This window comes from Aulonocara sp. 'chitande type north' Nkhata Bay, linkage group LG3 (assembly GCF_057382095.1).
Source record: "Aulonocara sp. 'chitande type north' Nkhata Bay isolate Kocher_YH1m ecotype deep benthic linkage group LG3, A_spYH_male_GT1.1, whole genome shotgun sequence".
In the NCBI taxonomy this organism is placed as follows: Eukaryota; Metazoa; Chordata; class Actinopteri; order Cichliformes; family Cichlidae; genus Aulonocara; species Aulonocara sp. 'chitande type north' Nkhata Bay.
This window is the reverse complement of record NC_141346.1, coordinates 74,848,146-74,867,517: the sequence shown is the minus strand read 5'-3', so window position 1 is coordinate 74,867,517 and position 19,372 is coordinate 74,848,146.

Here is a 19,372-nt window from a genome sequence, read left to right as displayed (position 1 = left end):
CATTTCTAGCATGAACTGAACTTCCAAAGCAGAGCTACTAGATCACTTAAATTACACAATTGAAAGCATGAAAGCATATTATATTTAAATGTTCATTTTTTCATCTAGGGTTTGAGAGTAACGAAATTTCTATTCTCTGTATGTCCTGTACATGTGGCAGAATTGACAAATAAAGTTGACTTTGACTTTGACTTTGATATGTGTATTGTTTGTGTATTTATACACAAGCACTCATATATAGTCAAATAATTTAAAAAAAAGTTCATTTACCTGTTACTACCACACACCAAATCCGGTCGTTGATACTTGCTGGCTTGTGTAGCCACGAGGTAATAAAAGCTCAACACTGCGCCCAGCGTCCTGGAGCACTTCTGTTGTCTTTTGTACGTGTTTTGAGTTTTTATGTGCTTCTGAGTTTTTACGTGTTTTGGAGTTTGTACGTGTTTTTACGTGTTTTGGAGTTTGTACGTGTTTTTACGTGTTTTGGAGTTTTTACGTGTTTTGTCTGTAGGGGCCACCGTAAATATTCTTTTATTTATTCACTCCACATAAAATGTAATAAATAAATCATATAATACAAAAATCAACTATTCACATTTCAAGTTTTAACTATTTAAATTTTCAGCTTTTTCCTTTTACAAATTTAAAGTGAAACAACACAAAACACTGCAAAACACAACACAATTAAATATAAATTATAATATGAAAACAAAAAGAAGATGCACATTCTCTGTCATATGGGCCTGCATGAATAAACTTTCTGAGTCCTTTATCATCTGCAACTGAAAATAGTTGTGGATGATTACTATACCTTTCTAATGTGACGTTGTTGTCCCTGCTCTCTCTCTCTCTCTCTCTCTCCCTCTGGCTCTGTTCCTGTGCTACTGAGTGTAACTACCGCCCCTCCCCCCTCTGCCCAGCGTAAAGCACAAGGCTCGCGTGCAGAGTGAAGCGGAAAAAAAGTGCGAGAGAGAGAGGGTGAGAGAGAGAGAGGGTGAGAGAGAGAGAGGGTGAGAGAGCGAGAGAGAGGGTGAGAGAAAGAGAAAAAAAACCCCACGGCTCGGGATTAGGAGCCGACTCGCGTCGTTCATGTCAGAGATCCGGCTCTAAGAGCCATTTCGTTCGCGACCGACCCATCACTAGTGTGTACATGTTTCTATTACAGCAGTGCAACAGTGTTCAACCCAACGTATCTCTGTGAAAGACAAATAACTGCAGCTGAATAAAAGCTTTATTGCTGCCTAATTCATCGCTACGTGTACCTCCGTCCAAGATAATGGATGGTTTGTCATCTGCTGGTGTGTCTGCAGGACAAGCATGTAATGGGATTAGTGGGGATAAATTCATGGAGGAGAGGAGAATGAGACAGACCTAATGCTAGCTAATGAAAGGACAGCAAACTAACACAGAGGAAGAGGTCAAGGCAGATTTCTTTGCAGGGTGAGATGAGGAAGGGAGGAGAGTAACCACTGTGATCACCCAGAAGAGAATGACTCAGGTCTGTGTCCAGTCTCCCCAAATCAGCATGACACAGCAAACTAAGCTACATAAATCTCTGAATTACCAGCTGAGCCACTAATCCAGGCGGTATGACACTCGCCAAACTGCTAGTTCTGTGATATTTTACCACCGAGCATAAAAGTGCTTACAGGAAAGGCCAGGAAAGAATAAGCCATGAATACAGAGTTTAAATCATAAGAATATTTTATAACGTTTAACATTACGCAGAAGCATTTCATATTCATGAAACGCTTTCAATTAAAAGAAAACATCGAAACAGGTAATAAGGACACACCCAAAATGCTCAACACCCACTTTAGTACTTCCTACTCAGCAGTTTCAATTACTGGTTAAAGCAAATGTGTTAGAAACTTAAAGCACGTAAAGAATCTGCTCAAGTCAAACAAGACATCAGACAACACATCACCAAGAAGGCAAGTTTGAAGCAGTCCTACAGAAAGGTTTCAAAACTCACTCCCACAGCTTGATTCCAAGGATGTTAGATTCCTATCGGGCCTTTTCTACTGTTAATTTTTAAGCTAAATGACAACTTTGTTTGTCCACTGTCAGCATTCGAAACAACTTCTACAGGGTTTAATGGAGCACACAGATTTGACTTTTTACAAAAGCACTCAATGAGCTGTAGTAATGAAGAATTGTATCACAGTACGTTTTGTCATATCCTGTCTAAGATGTTTTTTCTTGCATGAGCCTAAGCACTCATTTATACTCGTATCCAATACAACTGATTTCGGTTTTATGCTTCCTAAAACCCTTAAAATTCCTTGTCAATGTCTTTTAGTTTAACCAATCCTAAAGGAAATCAAGCATTTCAGAAGCATGTTTTTGTTTGTTAAGCCATTGACCCATGAATCACTGAAACATAAAAAAGGCACTCAAGTCAAGGGATGAACCAGTATTGTGTCTAGCACGTACATAACAGACTTAGCAAAGAACCAATTTTAAACTGTATCTTTTAAACTGTGCTCTCAAACACATTTAATTTCTTACAAAATGCCAAAGACAACATAGTTTGACAGGCACAATAGCATCTCTGCAACAGCGTGATTCCCAAACAGCTGTCTGGGAGGCTGTAAAGATATCATTTTTACAGAAGGGAAACGGAGAAAAGGCTGAACACTGCCAAATGGTTCAAGAAATGTCTTTCTTTGTAAGAAATTACATCTTTTTCAGTTCTTCTTTCAACTCTTGGTACCCCTTCAGCTTCTCGTGTTCCTTCTTCCTGATGCAGCTGTCGTTCGGGACCACTACATCGATCACTACGGCCGTCTTCTTCTGTTTGTCTACCACAATTTTGTCCGTCTGTATCTGGAAGTCCCACAGGATCTTAGCTCGGTCATTCTCCACCACCTTTGGGGGCATCTCCCATTTTGACCTCGGGACTTCCAGGTTATACTCGGCACAGATGTTCCTGTACACTATGCCGGCCACTTGGTTATGGCGTTCCATGTATGCCTTGCCTGCTAGCATCTTGCACCCTGCTGTTATGTGCTGGATTGTCTCTGGGGCATCTTTACACAGCCTGCACCTGGGGTCTTGCCTGGTGTGATAGACCCCAGCCTCTATGGATCTTGTACTCAGAGCTTGTTCTTGTGCTGCCATGATTAGTGCCTCTGTGCTTTCAGTCCAGCTTTGTCCAGCCACTGGTAGGATTTCTGGATATCAGCCACCTCCTCTATCTGCCGGTGGTACATACCGTGCAGGGGCCTGTCCTTCCATGATGGTTCCTCGTCTCCCTCCTCTTTCTTGGGTTTCTGCTGCCTGAGGTATTCACTGAGCACTCTGTTAGTTGGGGCCATCTTCCTGATGTATTCTTGGATGTTCCTTGTCTCATCCTGGACTGTGGTGCTGACACTCACCAGTCCCCGGCCCCCTTCCTTCCGCTTAGCGTACAGCCTCAGGGTGCTGGACTTGGGGTGAAACCCTCCATGCATGGTAAGGAGCTTTCTTGTCTTTATGTCAGTGGCTTCTATCTCCTCCTTTGGCCAGCCTATTACCCCAGCAGGGTACCTGATCACGGGCAGGGCGTAGGTGTTGATGGCCCGGATCTTGTTCTTACTGTTCAGCTGACTCCTCAGGACTTGCCTGACCCTCTGCAGGTACTTGGTGGATGCAGCTTTCCTGGCGGCCTCTTCATGGTTCCCATTCACCTGCGGGATCCCCAGGTACTTGTAACTGTCCTCTATGTCTTCAATGTTGCCTTCTGGTAGTTTGATCCAACTGCTCCATTCTGTAGTCTGCATCTGTAGCCAGTCTTGTCAAAGACCTCACTGAGAGGGTTCAGGCCTATGCAGAACAGCAGCGGCGACAGAGCATCTCCATATGGGTTGCATCCTACTCCCATATGCTCTTCCAGTATTGCTCCATCTCCAGCCTTGGTGGGGCTCTTCCCATAGTGTCCCCCTGCCACTGAGAATATACCTTGAACTGTAGATTACTCTTAGTTAATTCTCCTGCCTTCTATCTCTCTGGTATGGTCCCTTCAAGCGGCTGGCCAAGGCTTTGAGTCGTTGCTTGGCAGTTTCCAAGGCCTCAGGTATGGGCAGCTTGCTGTACTTCTTAGGCACCTTCTTCATTGCACCTTTCTGCAGCTCTGATAGTTGGCTAACATCCCTTCGTGCTCCCTTGGTCTTTCAATTCAATTCAATTCAATTTTATTTATATAGCACCAAATCACAACAAAAGTCGCCTCAAGGGTTTAGCCTTAGTGTCCTTCTCCATGGGAGGCATTGCTACTTGAGATTGTTCATGTTGCAGCCAAGAACTTCACTGATAACTGCTGCCATGGTGTAAATCAGCTGGTTGGTTCCAGCGATGGTCACACTAGGGACTGTCCACTGCAGTAAAAACTCTGCATTATCACTCCGTTACCTGCTGCAAGCACTGCCACAGTCTGATTTTCTTTCATCACTACCTGAATTGTTAAAAGGAAAAAGAAATGGCAGATGTCCTTCTCTACAGGGGCAGAACTGTTGGCAAACTGTTCACCACCCCCCAACCGCCCTGTCTGTCATCACTCCACTAGCATTGCTGTTTGTAACTAGAAAGTGCATTTTCTGAAGAAACTGCAGTGTGAATGCTTGAATCTGAATGTATGCATTGAAATGAAATAATTACTGAATTTAAGTTAAAAATATTGAATGAGATAAAAAAAAAACCCGAATTTAACCTGAAAACAAAAGTGCTGAACTGCTAAAAGCTGAAGGTTACACAGAAGAAGAAGTTGGAAAAAAGCTGAAAATGTTTTAATTGTAAATTAGAAAAACCTAAGAAATGAGAAAAGAACATTTAGAGTCAGAAAACATCTGAAAGAATATTAAAAGGTCATATTCTTTGAATCACTGAATGACTCAAATGTGATCCCTCCACTTTGATCCACACAGTTTAAAAAGTTTAAATGCCTGAGCTTTGAAAGACAAGATGTTGGAAAGAGAACAATAATGGCGACAATTTGAGGGTAAAATGATGGCTGTAACACTGTGGACACAGCAGCAGTTGAAAGAGAAGTGCTTAAGATGAATCTTGGGACAGTGGCAGGCAGAGCTCATTAAGCAGGCAGGTGTGAGCCTGGTTGCTATAGTGACTGCACCCAATGGCTCCATACACACGTACACAGACATGCGCCTCACTTTTGCTGCTTAAAATGAACAGAAAAGTCAGGCCGAAACAAATCGCTCCCAAATGAAAAGTATAGGTCGTATTGACGAAATTCTTTCACCGTGAGCGGCAGCAATGTCCACTCTACCTAATTCTCAGTTTTCATGCCTGTGGAGTTTATTATATGGACGTGGTGACAGTGTAAAAACACCATGCTCTTCTGATTTTCAAACCAACCTTCTGAGCCGTTTTAACATTAGAGTCTATGGAAGAGTTGGAGGGAGGAGGCTGTGCATTGGTGACATTTATGAAAGAACCGTAACACCTAGGACAATAGTAAACACATTGGATGAAAGAGGACAGCCATGGCTACGTTTTGAGGGTAAAATCATACCTGTAGAGCAAACGCTGTGGACACAGCAGCAGTTTTAAAAAATATTTTAAGATTAATTTTTTTGCTCCTCTCACTCTAGCAGTTGAGCTGCCTCACTCTAGCCCCAACATTCCGTCCCATACACACCCATTATAAACTCTGAAACGGGTGAAAAAACATCATGAAACTTAAACTGGAACTGAAGAAAAAGTATAATAGATATTGAAAAGATAAATACAAGTTGAATAGTTGAATGTCTTGTCTTCGTTTTAAAGTTTGAATGGTGGCTCTATGTGAACGTATGTTGAAGTAGTAAGAGTTTAAAAATGAGTAAGTTGAATGAGAATTTAAAGGGTCTCCCCATTGAAATACATGGGAAATTTTTGTTGAATAAAGTTGAATAAAATTAAAAATATAAATGTTAAAAATGAGAAAAATAGAAGCAATGTTGTCCAAAATAATAGGAATCTAACGATCTTTGAATGGTTTTTCTAAGTTGAACGGTTTTGAAGGAGTAGGCTTTCAAAAAACGTACGGAAAAATAAAATATAACTAGAAAGTGCATTTTCTGAAGAAACTGCAGTGTGAATGCTTGAATCTGAATGTATGCACTGAAATGAATTAATTGCTGAATTTTGAGTTAAAAATATTGAATGAGATTAAAAAAAAAACAAAAAAAAAACGAATTTAACCTGAAAACAAAGGTGCTGAACTGCTAAAAGCTGAAGGTTACACAGAAGAAGGAGTTGGAAAAAAACTGAAAATGTTTTAAATGTAAATTAGAAAACCCTAAGAAATGAGAAAAGAACATTTAGAGTCAGAAAACATCTGAATGAATATTAAAAGGTCATATTCTTTGAATCACTGAATGACTCAAATGTGATCCCTCCACTTTGATCCACACAGTTTAAAAAGTTTAAATGCCTGAGCTTTGAAAGATACAGTGTTGGAAAGAGAACAATAATGGCGACAATTTGAGGGTAAAATGATGGCTGTAACACTGTGGACACAGCAGCAGTTGAAAGAGAAGTGCTTAAGATGAATCTTGGTACAGTGGCAGGCAGAGCTCGTTAAGCAGGCAGGTGTGAGCCTGGTTGCTATAGTGACCGCACCCAATGGCTCCATACACAAGTACACAGACATGCGCCTCACTTTTGCTGCTTAAAATGAACAGAAAAGTCAGGCCGAAACAAATCGCTCCCAAATGAAAAGTAAAAGTCGTATTGACAAAATTCTTTCACCGTGAGCGACAGCAATGTCTAGTCTACCTAATTCTCAGTTTTCATGCCTGTGGAGCTTATTATATGGACGTGGTGACAGTGGAAAGACACCATGCTCTTCTGATTTTCAAACGAACCTTCTGAGCCATTTTAACATTAGAGTCTATGGAAGAGTTGGAGGGAGGAGGCTGTGCATTGGTGACATTTATGAAAGAACCATAACACCTAGTACAATAGTAAACACATTGGATGAAAGAGGACAGCCATGGCTACGTTTTGAGGGTAAAATCATACCTGTAGAGCAAACGCTGCGGACACAGCAGCAGTTTTAAAAAAGATTTTAAGATTAATTTTTTTGCTCCTCTCACTCTAGCAGTTAAGCTGCCTCACTCTAGCCCCAACATTCCGTCCCATACACACCCATTATAAACTCTGAAACGGGTGAAAAAACATCATGAAACTTAAACTGGAACTGAAGAAAAAGTATAATAGATATTGAAAAGATAAATACAAGTTGAATAGTTGAATGTCTTGTCTTCGTTTTAAAGTTTGAATGGTGGCTCTATGTCAATGTATGTGGAAGTAGTAAGAGTTTAAAAATGAGTAAGTTGAATGAGGATTTGAAGGGTCTCCCCATTGAAATACATTATAAATTTTTGTTGAATAAAGTTGAATAAAATTAAAAATATAAATGTTAAAAATATGAAAAATAGAAGCAGTGTTGTCCAAAAGAATAGGAATCTAACGGTGTTTGAATGGTTTTTCTAAGTTGAACGGTTTTGAAGGAGTAGGCTTACAAAAAACGTACGGAAAAATAAAATATAATAATAATAATAAAGATTAGAATAACAATACTGTGAATGCTTTTCAAGCATTCACACTAATTATATTCACTCCACTTTTACACACCTGTACATAATATCCTATAAGCCACAAATCAATTAGAACCCTGCTCTGTTTGGTAATGAACTGTGATAAAACAAATATCCCCTGCCTATGAAAAACCATAGGCTTCCCAAGGGAGTCATGAGTTCATAATGTTCATGTTCATAAACACTGAAAGCTGACATGGAGTAGGTCCCAGGCCCTGAACTCCATAAGCAAGAAAATGGATTGATGTATAAACCCATATGGAAAAGAAATAGTAAAAACATATATGATTTACTCATGAAAGTGGCCACTTTCATGAGTAAATCATATATAAATCATATAAGGCTTACATGATTTACTCATGAAAGTGGCCACTTTCTCATTACTTTCATATATTTTTTTAGTAAGTATACAAAACATACAAGTTTCATTGTATAACTTTTCAAGGGATCTTATATGTGTTTTCACTCTTGTATGCTTTTCATACAAGTTTCATACAAGACAGATAAAAACTTTGTAAGATTTATATATATATCTTTTCCATATGGGAATACACACACACACATATACACATATATATTAGGGGTGCAACGATAAACAAAATTCACGGTTCGGTTCAGTTCGATACTTTGGTGTCACGGTTCGATATTTTTTCGATACAAAAAAAATGTTCATGCCTTTTTAATTTTTCATTTATTAAAATTATAAATATATATTTTAACTCAAAAGTACAGTTTTTAAATTTAATGTTGCTGAAACACCAAAGTAATAAAAAAATAAATATCTGATGGAGAAATCACTCATCTTTGGAAAAGAGAGTTTATTACAGAGAAATGTCTCTTTCCAAAATAAAAGCTATACTATACGCTTCTTCTGGGGTATACTCTCAGCAGCATATTAAACATATCAGGTCCCCATAAGGAGAATCCTGTGCTAACGGCTGTCTAAATGACTCGGGTAAAGTTTGTAGCATGCGTGCTTGTTGTTTTTGTCTGCTTCCATGTGTCTTTGCACCAGGATGATGTCGGAGTAAATGTGCAGTCATATTCGTTGTGTTCCCACTAGTGCTGTCAGCGTTAATCTCGTTGAAATGACGTTAACGCCACAACACGGCAAATCTCCGTTAACAAGCTACCGCGGATCGCCCCGTGCGTGGAGCTGGACGGCCAACACGTTAACGAGCTAACTGCGCTAACGCACTAGTTCCCACCCATGTAATTGAGCATTACGTGGCACATCCAACATACTGTTTTACTTTAGTCCATGACGCGCTTACCTTCAGGGTAGAGCTGGGCGATAGAACGATAACGATATGTATCGCGATATAACTTTTACTCGATAGAGAAATTAAATTATCGCGATAGACCTCGCCGCTCTTGTCCTCTTAAAAAAAAGGAAAAAAAAAAAAGGTCAGCCAATCCAAATTAAGTAGCACAGAGCCGAACCAATCACAGCCGCAGTGTCACGTCGCGTGACTTGTTACGTACAGCACAAGTGCCAAGCCGCACGTGTGTTTGTTTGGGAAGCAGCCAGCGGGTAATGGAGGAAATGAGTGTGCCGACTAGAAAAATCAACCGAGCGTGACCGAAGAGAAAACAGATGATGGTTCCAACGCCGGAGAGATTGTCGAACGGAAGAGCCATAGAAGTTCCGTAGTGTGAAGGTATTTCGGCTATTTCAAGTCTGACAAAAAACAGAGTAGCGTGCACTGTAAATTGTGCCGAAAGCAAGTCTGGAAATACAATAAACTGGTGCATGCGTCACACTGTGCGCCACGTTATTGTTTCGGTGAAATGAATTTCTACAATACTGTTACTGTTAATTCTACTCTCTGCAGTGTTTAAATGCTTACATATACACACAGTTACTGTCCCTCCACACATATGACTCGGTTCTGCTTCTATGCCCCAGCTTTGTTTACTTTTTCCCACCGAGGCTTCTAGACTTCTGATTGGCCAACATTTCTGCACGGTTAGGAATCTAGCTCCACCCGCTGCTTTGGCATGTTCATAGCAGCGTTTTCCTTCATTTCTGCCTTTATGTGTGGACGGGATTATTTTTTAAAACGAAAACGGAAAATCTCCGTTTTCAAAAATACCCGTGTACGTGTGGACGTAGCCTCAGTCTCTGACTGGAAGCGCTAATTCGTCATTCGGCTTTTGTCAGACTAAAGTAACTGTTAAAACTGTTTGAAAAGCTAAGCTATACAACAAGGAGAGATTGAGAATTTCCTTTTAGTTCTCAGTTTATTTGATATTGACAAAAGTTAGTCAGTTTTGTCTGTTCTTCTGTAAAACAAACTAAGATTTATTTTTAGAATTAATATTTTGTTTCTAAGTGGAATTGACAATTTAGTCTGTTTCCTTTGTTCTATTTTGAAACTTAAACGCTTTAGCGGCTGCCTTTTGTGTAGTTTGCAATATTTGCCTTTATTTATCTGAAAAAGTCTCATGTTCCTTAAGTACATCTACCCTGTTGAACTTATTATGGGAAATAAATATTTAAATAAAAACAAGCTGCTGATTATTTCACATTTTACTTGTGAGCAACGGCACATTTAAATCTTACAAATATAGTTATTTGGCTTATATCGTGATAGATATCGTTATCGCCTGAAATGAAAAAAACATATCGTGATATGAAAAAATCTCATATCGCCCAGCTCTACTTCAGGGTCATACGTCACATGAAAACCAAAATAGTTCCAAACACCAGATCTGAATGAGGGTGGGGGAGGTTCAGTTTGCCATGTTGCAACGAGCTTAGCTTCTGTCTCGCTAGCTTGCGCTGCGCTCAGTGGATCTGCGCTCGACAGTGCAGCCTAGGCGGAGTAGTCGAACACAGATCCACTGAGCTCTCAACACAGACAGCATCGTCAGAAGGAAAGTTGATAAAATAAATTACAAATGTTGTATTGTTCGATACATATGCGTACCGAACCGAAAGCACTGTATCGAACGGTTCAATATCGATACGAGTATCGTTGCACCCCTAATATATATATATATATATATATATATATATATATATATATATATATATATATGTGTGTGTGTTTCTGTGGTTCAGCATTATGATGCTGAACCACATCATAATGAATAAATTAATAAATTTCCGAAATCCCGGAGCAATGCAAATTAGCCGGTGCGAGGTAAGGAGCTCTGTCATTGGTTAGACAGTCTTAGCTTTGCACCTATACCAAAGGCCATTCTATGGAAGCCCGTTTCCGCCACTAAAAAAAAAAAAGAAGCTAGTATCCATAACTCGAAATTTCGAGTTACTTTTCTCAAAATTTCGAGTTAGCTCTGCCAATCAAAAATATACGTGAATGAGGTCGCTTTCTTGTTACCCGGAAGCATATGGCGCAGGACCGCGCACTCAAAAACGGATCCCAACAAATTAAAGTATGTTTGCTGATAGTAACACCATGTGATTCAGCTAATAACACAGGGATTTCATCATTTGTGAAGCCAGGCTGAAAACACTCAGCAATCTGTGCATTCACGACTGGATGTAATACCGGTAGCTTAGCTGTAGCATTTGTAGCTTCAGCTTCCGGGTAACATGGAAATGACGTCATTCACGTAGATTACTGATTGGCAGCGCTAACTCGAAATTTCGAGTTGCTTTTCTCAAAATTTTGAGTTAATATGTCGAAATTTCGAGAAAATAACTCGAAATTTCGAGAAAATAACTCGAAATTTCGAGTTATGGATCCTTTTTTTTTTTTTTAGTGGCGGAAACGGGCTTCCATACCATTCAGCCTCTGTGTTTACACTCTGCCTACACAGATGTTGGACATGAGATGACACAGGAAAAGGATTTTTGATGTGAGGTTTTTATTGAGATTTTATTTCTTTTTTTTTCTGATTTGAAGTATTTATTAATGGAATAATAATTTATTTTCAAATACTGATTTATAAATTTTTTTATTTTCAATTAAATTACTAGATAATAAATTACTTTTGTATTGAATAAATAAAATAACTTAAAAATGAATTTGTAAATTAATATTTTATCGCACAATTCATTGTTTAAGCAAAGAACTTTTTATTTCGATGCGCTGGATCTTCTGGTCCTCTGCACATAAGTGGATTTCCATTTAGACTTTATATAGACAACAACTCAAAGTGCTTTACAACAAGTCACATTCACCCATACGATCATCTAGTGCTGTACTTTAAACACTTTAAACACAAACACAGATACTGTGGGGAGAGGCCACAGAGGCACAGGGAGAAAACTCACACAGAAATCCAACAATTAAAGAGGAACCTTCTCGATGTAACACTACCATCCTGCAAGATGACCTGGTCCTGGGCCATCTTAATAAGCATGCTGTGCACAGTAGTTTCATATTCCTGCCAGAACAAACACCAGACAGTTTGTACACAAGGCTCAGATTCTCGCTTTGCCAGATACAGACAATAGTTTAAGATCCTAATGTCTCTGCACAGCTCTGTATGTACTGAAATATCCAACCTCAGATATTTCCTGCTCACTCTCTGCACCGCCTTAGACAACAAGTAGTTCATGCTATACATAGCATTGACTTTTCATTCCAGCCATGTGCACTCATCAGGGCATCAGTGCTGCCGTAGTAACCACACTAACACTTCCTTGCACCTGTTGAAATGGCCTCAGTCTGATCGTGCCCTGAACAAACTCACCTTTAACATCCCACACACGGACTAAATATGTGCGTGTCAATAACACGTGACAGGAGAACATGCTGGTTGTCTGTCATGGGGCTGAATTAGAAACAGAGCAGGAACTACAGTTTGTCAGATTAAGACTGATCAGGTCCAACATCCGCTCCCAGCACTGATTTACACGTTTGGTGTCACATTGAAGGAAACGCCTACTGGCACAACCTGCATGTGTTAAACTGCTCCTGCGTGTAAACAGCGTGTCACTTACGGCTTTTTGCATCACAAGGACGCGCACTGGCGTCTCAGGGTGACTCAGATGTTTGCTGAATGAGGTGTAGACCGGACTAGGCGGGACTCATTTCACCAAAACACGAACTTTTCCACCCACCAGTGTTTATCTGTGTGCTTATTTTAAAGAATTATTCCATCGTTATCAAATACGAAGCATTACACGCACGTCGCGCCGTTTCTGCTGAGTCAGACACCAGTGCTCCCGTGTGCTGATTCTCGGGTCCATCTTAAACGGGTGTGTTTGCGAATGAACTTCGGTAAAACGTTACAACGTTACCGGGCGCGCAGAGGGTCTCGGAGGCGTGTCGTACCTGTCGGGTGGTCGCGGGCTCCTCGTTCCCGGTGGGTGAAGGTGTTTCTCCTTCAAGCGATGCTGGGGTGACCGGAGAAGAAGCCATGTCCCCCCGACATCACCTCTCACTAAGCGCCGCTCCTACTGTGACTTTCCTCGGTGTCCTCCAGCGTGCAATACGCTGCCTGGCGCGGTTTGCACGGACGGTGGACTGGTTGCGTCGCTCGTTTCCTGCGCGATCAAAGTGAGTCTTCGGCTGCACAGTGCAGCCACTGTCCCTCCTCCGGCCGGCGGACTAGTCCAGGCGAGGCGGATGACGTTGTCCCGGGTCTCGCTCGCTCTCGCACATGCAGGACTTGGCCCAGTCTGTCTTCTTCTGCCTCACTCTGCGCTCTGCTTTTCACTTCATGTCTTTTTGTTTTGTAAGGTGGCTAACACGATCACTCCTCTTCTGCCTGCAGGACTCTGTGACTGCTCTGTGCTGTGGCAGCACACTCCAGCCTGATAGTTCATTTTACAGCTTTTGGCACTGCGACGCTCTCCTCGGCTCGACAGACACAATCTCACCATGTCGGCACAATATACTGAGTGCAATCCATAACATGATTTTATCTCACTGTAACTTTGAAATCGACCAAATGTTGCGTAAATGACGTGTCACGTGACTTGAGCACATGCACACCCCCTGTCCTCACAGCAGACATTCATCTTAGCCCCCCCCCCCCCCCCCCCCCGTGTTTTGAGATCATTGCTGCAACAAAAAGTTGCCACACATATTTCTACATGAAACGTACTGAATCAGTTGGCACATATTTAATATATATTACATATAATATAATGTTGTTTTGTTGAGTGGCTGAAATAAAGCTGAATCGCATCACAGGAATGACACAGCTCTGTTCCTCCAGGCTGTTAACCTGTGAATCAGCAAACATGTATGATTTATTGTCATTCATTTGCTGAACAAACTTTCCTCTGAACTTTGACCCTGAAAATTCAATTCAATTTTATTTATATAGCGCCAAATCACAACAAAAGTCGCCTCAAGGCGCTTCATAGATACAGAGACAAACCCAACAATCATATGACCCCCTATGAGCAGCTCCCTAACCATGGATTGGAGAAGAATGTGAGATGGTAACAATGACAGCTCAGGAGATGGCAAATACACTAGAAGAGCTACCTTTATATCACGCTGAGCTGAGGGTTTGTCAAGCCCAGCTCAGATTTTCAGGAGAAAGGTGATGTGAAGCAAAAGCAGGAGGAGATCATCACTGCTGGACCGAAGGCTAAGAAGGAAGAGCTTCTGCTGTTTGCAGTGTATACTGCTGTGGATGCTGTATCGTGTGACATGCACAAGATGTTTTATGCAGACTGAACTCTTTCTTTGTAGTGTTTACCTGGAGAAGATCGGAGGGGCTGGCTAAAATGATGAAAGCTCGAAGCAGATTAGAACACCGCTTTGAAAACTTGTACGTGATGCTGTGGGGTTGATTCAGTGACCTTGTGGGGCCATAACAGAGAAATGACAGCAGTGTAGTGGATCAAATAAAGAGTGATGATGTTATATTTGTGACTGTAGCAGGACAAAGGCTCAAAAGGTTGCAGGCGTTGTTAATTGAGCAGAAGATGGACGGCATCAAGCCCTCTCCTCGACAGCTACAGGATCACAGTCTGCAGGTTCAGTTATGCAACGTTTTAGCATCGATGCGTGAAGTTAAGAGCAGACAGGGAGGTTATTTTTGCACTGGGCTGGAATGACTCAGTTTACCTGTCAAAGGCTATCACGGCTGGGAGAAAACCCTCAGCATTAGTAAAGAAGGACCACGGTGGCCTCTGGGTAGAAACACTGCAGAGTTCATGTGGATACGCTGCTGCATTAGGTCAGATAGAAATATCATAAAGCATCATTAAGTAAAAACGTTTATTAAGAACAAATGTTTAAATATTGTTAACGTGTTTCCCAGAAACATCTGTAGAGACAAAGAGCTTTCTGTTGTTGCTTCGAGGAAACAAGCTCTTCTTTTTAGTTTTGTCCTGGTATTTATTCCAGGACGGACTCATCCACTGAGCAGTGTTTGGGTTTCTTCCTTTTCCTCGTTCTGGATGCAAACTATTACAACTCGGGCTTTATTTCAGTGACAATGGCCTTAAGCTGCAATACAACAGGAAGTTACTCATATATAGTAATTTCCCAGACCATATTAAAAATCCATTAACAGGAAATACAAATGATGGGACAATGCCACAGCATGGACATTAGAACAGTTGGGAAAATTTACCTGGAAAAAGGTGAAAATGAGGCTTCATTGAACTGGAATTACAAAGACCAGGAATGTGAGATCCACCAGCCACGACTGAGGGTTTTTACACATCATATCCTCAAAGTAGAACTACAGTGATCAAAAGAATCGACTTTAATGTTATTCTTTCTTTATTTATGTCAGATTTAACCCCCCAAAAAGCTTTAATCTTTAACTAGTCTTTGGACGTAGCTACAGTACGGTCAGGTTGACAGTTTATGGGTAACATGTGGCCACCAGGCACTGCGACACACTTCCATGTTATATTACCTTGGCGTCCCGTAGGAATACAGGAGAATCATGTGAGGAATCTAAGAGTTGTTTCTTAATTCAATTCAGTTTTATTTACACAGCACCAAATCACAACAGCAGTCGTCTCAAGGTGCTTTATATTGTAAGGTAGCTCGTACAATAATACATACAGAGAAAAACCCAACAATATGACCCCCTATGAGCAGCACTTTGGCGACAGTGGGAAGGAAAAACTCCCTTTTAACAGGAAGAAACCTCCGACCAGGCTCAGGGAGGGGCGGGGCCATCTGCTGTGATTGGTTGAGGTGAGAGAAGGAAGACAGGATAAAGACATGCTGTGGAAGAGAGACAGATGAACCGCTGAGTGTTGTCCCGTCGAGGTGGCTCTTCTATGTTGTGCATTTATGGCACCAAACCACAAATGCAAAGGAAGAAAGGGTCGAGGCACAGCACCCAGCTGCCTGACAATATTCAGGCAACGTCCAAAGCCCCACAAAGGACCTACCCACACCCCACTGGCCCCGCCCAGATCAAGGAGCTGTCACAGCAGACAAAAATGTGAAGTCCGCACATAGTCGCCATGGCACCCACCAACCCACCACACCATCCCCCATGGAGCTACCAGGAGAGGCATACTGGCCCACTGAGGATCACAGAGGAGCAGACCCAGGGGGGCTGACAGCACAGCCCCCACCCACCAGTCGTGCAGCTTATTTTATCTTGTCAGCGTGAGCCCCACCTAAAGGGGACAGAGGGATTAGTGAGTTGCATTAGTGGGGCAGGAGAGAGTGAAGCAGGGGAGCCAATGTCACTGCGATACGACTCCTCAACACCATCCAGCCTGCCCCACCACTCATAATGAGTCCTGCTGTGCTCTGTAGCAATGATGCATTTTATGTGTGTGTGCCAGGTTAGTGCTGTGGATTCAAAGGAGCACAGTTCCACTAAACAGGAGATCAGGATAAACCCCAGTAACCAACCCTGCCCCCGCCATCACATATTCTCAATCCCAGCAGAGGCCAGCCCCACAATGACATGCCACACGTGATACACAGCCAACATTACTGTTATAATTACATGTTTCCTTTATTACTTTCCTTTCAACCTATTGATTTTGCACCTTAAACTTTCTTCGGTTGCTACAAGCCACAAAGTCCTTTATGGTTTGTCTCTGTTGTGTGGAGGGCTGTTTTTAAGAGCTCAAAAATGGGTGTATCAGAGTCAAACAGGCAGCACAGTGGAAAAGTGGTTGGCACTGTTTCCTGACAGCAAGAAGGTTCTGGGTTCAAATCCAACATCTAAGCTGTTTGCATGCTCTCCCCATGTCTGGGTCCTCTCTGGGTTCTCTGGCTCCCACAGTCCAAAGACGAGCAGTTAGTGGGGTTAGGTTGATTGGTGTATGTGCCCATGAGTATGAGTGTACACGGGTGTTTCTCTGTGTTAGTGACAGTCTGACAGAAGGCTGCATCCCTCAGCCTCATGTGGGCTGTGTAGCCCCTTTACAACTGCAGTGAGAGCTCAGACCTGTTTCTGGTGGGTGGTGGACTCCTCCAGGGCTTCCCCTGATTCCCCTTCTGCCACAGAAAACTGTGGCCTCAGAAACTCATATCTGCTTTTTGCAAATGAAGCGAACCTGTTGGCTTCATCAGCAGGGGCGGATCTAGAAGGGTGGCATGGGGTGGCAAGTGCCACCCTAAAATGATCCCTTGCCACCCCAAGTGCCACCCCAGTTTTGCATATGACAGTGTTGTTTATTAAAATAAGTTTAACAGTTTGAGCGTAGTTACAGTCAGCAGTGAATATAAATGCTAGAACTGGATATATTCCATAGTGTCCCCCCCTCCACATTAACAAATGGTTCAGCCCATAGCAGGACGGCTTTTTTCTTGTTTTCAGTAGCAAGTGATGCTTATGATTGTGCCAGAGCACATTTTGAACAACACCATGGGAATTTCTGATTTTACACAGGTGGGTGGATGTTACACTGTGGAAATGAAGGAAGGTGAGTGCTATTTTAAATGGTTGTAGAAAATGAAAAAACAGCAGGTGTATTGGCTGCATTTTTAGATAAATAGTTGTATCTGTTTACAAAATGTACAATTTATATTTGCATTTCAAGTTATAAACATTTACCCAACACGTCTGTGGTTTTTTTACAGTAAAAAATACTGCTAGGATTTTAGGTTCTTTGTGTGATTTCAGATCAGTAATAGTTACATTAATAGTAATAGTAATACTAATGCAGTATGTCAGTGAAAAAACAACTAAATTCAGTTGAGCTGAAAAGATACCAAACAAAGCAAGAGGAGGAAAAAATAAAATGAAACAATCTGAGGGTGAAATACAAACGTAAACTCAAAGGAGTCACAAATGTCCGGTTGTGTTTCAGACCTCAGAGGGTGAATCCAACAAATCATGAAAAATGAGGTTTACATGTTTGTTCATGACAGTGCAGATTTCTGACATTTTGTGTCATTTAAGCTGCAACAATGTGACTGTTTTCTAACAAAAACAGTGAAACTTAAGTTAGACTTGTGTTTGTAAATGAAGCGCCCCATGTTGTGTAGCTTTCTGGAGTTTATACTTATTGGGCTACATATGTATTTAATATACAGGCTGTACAGTACATAACATCAAAACTCACATGTTTCATGTAACTAAAGTGTGTAATCATGTGGGTACAGACAATAATTAAGTTATAGACTATATTTATATGAAAAACGTGCATACTTACTGCATTTGAATCATTTTAACCACATGTAACCACCTGCATATGTGTTTGGGGGGAAAAGGCTTTGATTTTGCCACCCTAAGAAAATTTCTCTAGAGCCGCCCCTGACCATTTCACAGGATTTGCATTTAAAGATGCAACAAGACTAAAATGGTTAGGGTCAGGAGGTCAAAGGTCAGAGCTCCTGTGGGTCTGAGGGCGGCCTCACGCTGGAGAAGGATGGAGTCTGACCTGAGCCAGTGTTTGACATGAACACATCAGCACTGCTGTCAGTGAGCCTAACGACAGCCGTTAGCATCATTTCAGTGTTTCAGTCATAAAAACACTTCCTGTCACTGTGGTGGTTACAGTGACATCATGCAGTTTGTGCTTTGACCTCCAGAGGGCGACAAATCAGCACAGACAGAGAGCTCCATTCAAACTTTGCTGCCATCAGGAATAATTCTTCAAATATAATCATCAGTGTTTGAGCAGTTATGATATCAGGGACAATCTAGACATGTGTGACAATACTGAACATGTCACATGACACACCTCAAACATCATGTGATCCACTCTCAGTCTGCACTTTGATTCATGACTTCAACAGGTTGAAACGAGCTTTGAAGAAACATTCAGTGAAATAAATCTTTCATGGATTCATGTGAGCAGCAGATGAACTTTGTACCAACAACATCTTCAATAACAGAGTCTGAATGAAGCTCAGGTGTTGATGCTGCTCACTGATTGGACGCTTGGTTTCAGCTCTGCTCTCAGTCTTTACTGCACAGGTGAAGGTAGAAAGTGTGACTGGATCTATAGACTGGAAACAGAGAAACATGCTGAACATTTGAAGCTTTGCAGCAGAAATGTTCATGTTACAAATACAGCAGAGCTGATCTGGGATCAGTGTGTTCACACCTGCAGCTACAACAAGGTTTCATGTCTCCACACGTCAGCATGTGAACTTTACTCTGACTCAGTCTGAGCAGTCAGACGGCATATTTTTAAAGTTAACACATCAGCACACACAGAGCTGAGCCCCTCCCACCTGTGCTGAGTTTCAGGTGGAGCCCCGCCTCCTTCCAGGAAGCAGCTCACCTGTGTGTCCGTGTTTAGTGTCCAGGTGTGGAGTGGAGCTTGTTGTTGGTGTGTGAAGAAACTGTAAGTTTGCTTTGTTTCCTCCTTTAACAGTTTGTCTTTAGGAACTTTACTGTTTGTTCAGCTCGTGTTTGATTTCTTCACACAACAAACTGTGTGTGTTTGTATTTCCGGTCTCTCCATTAAAGTC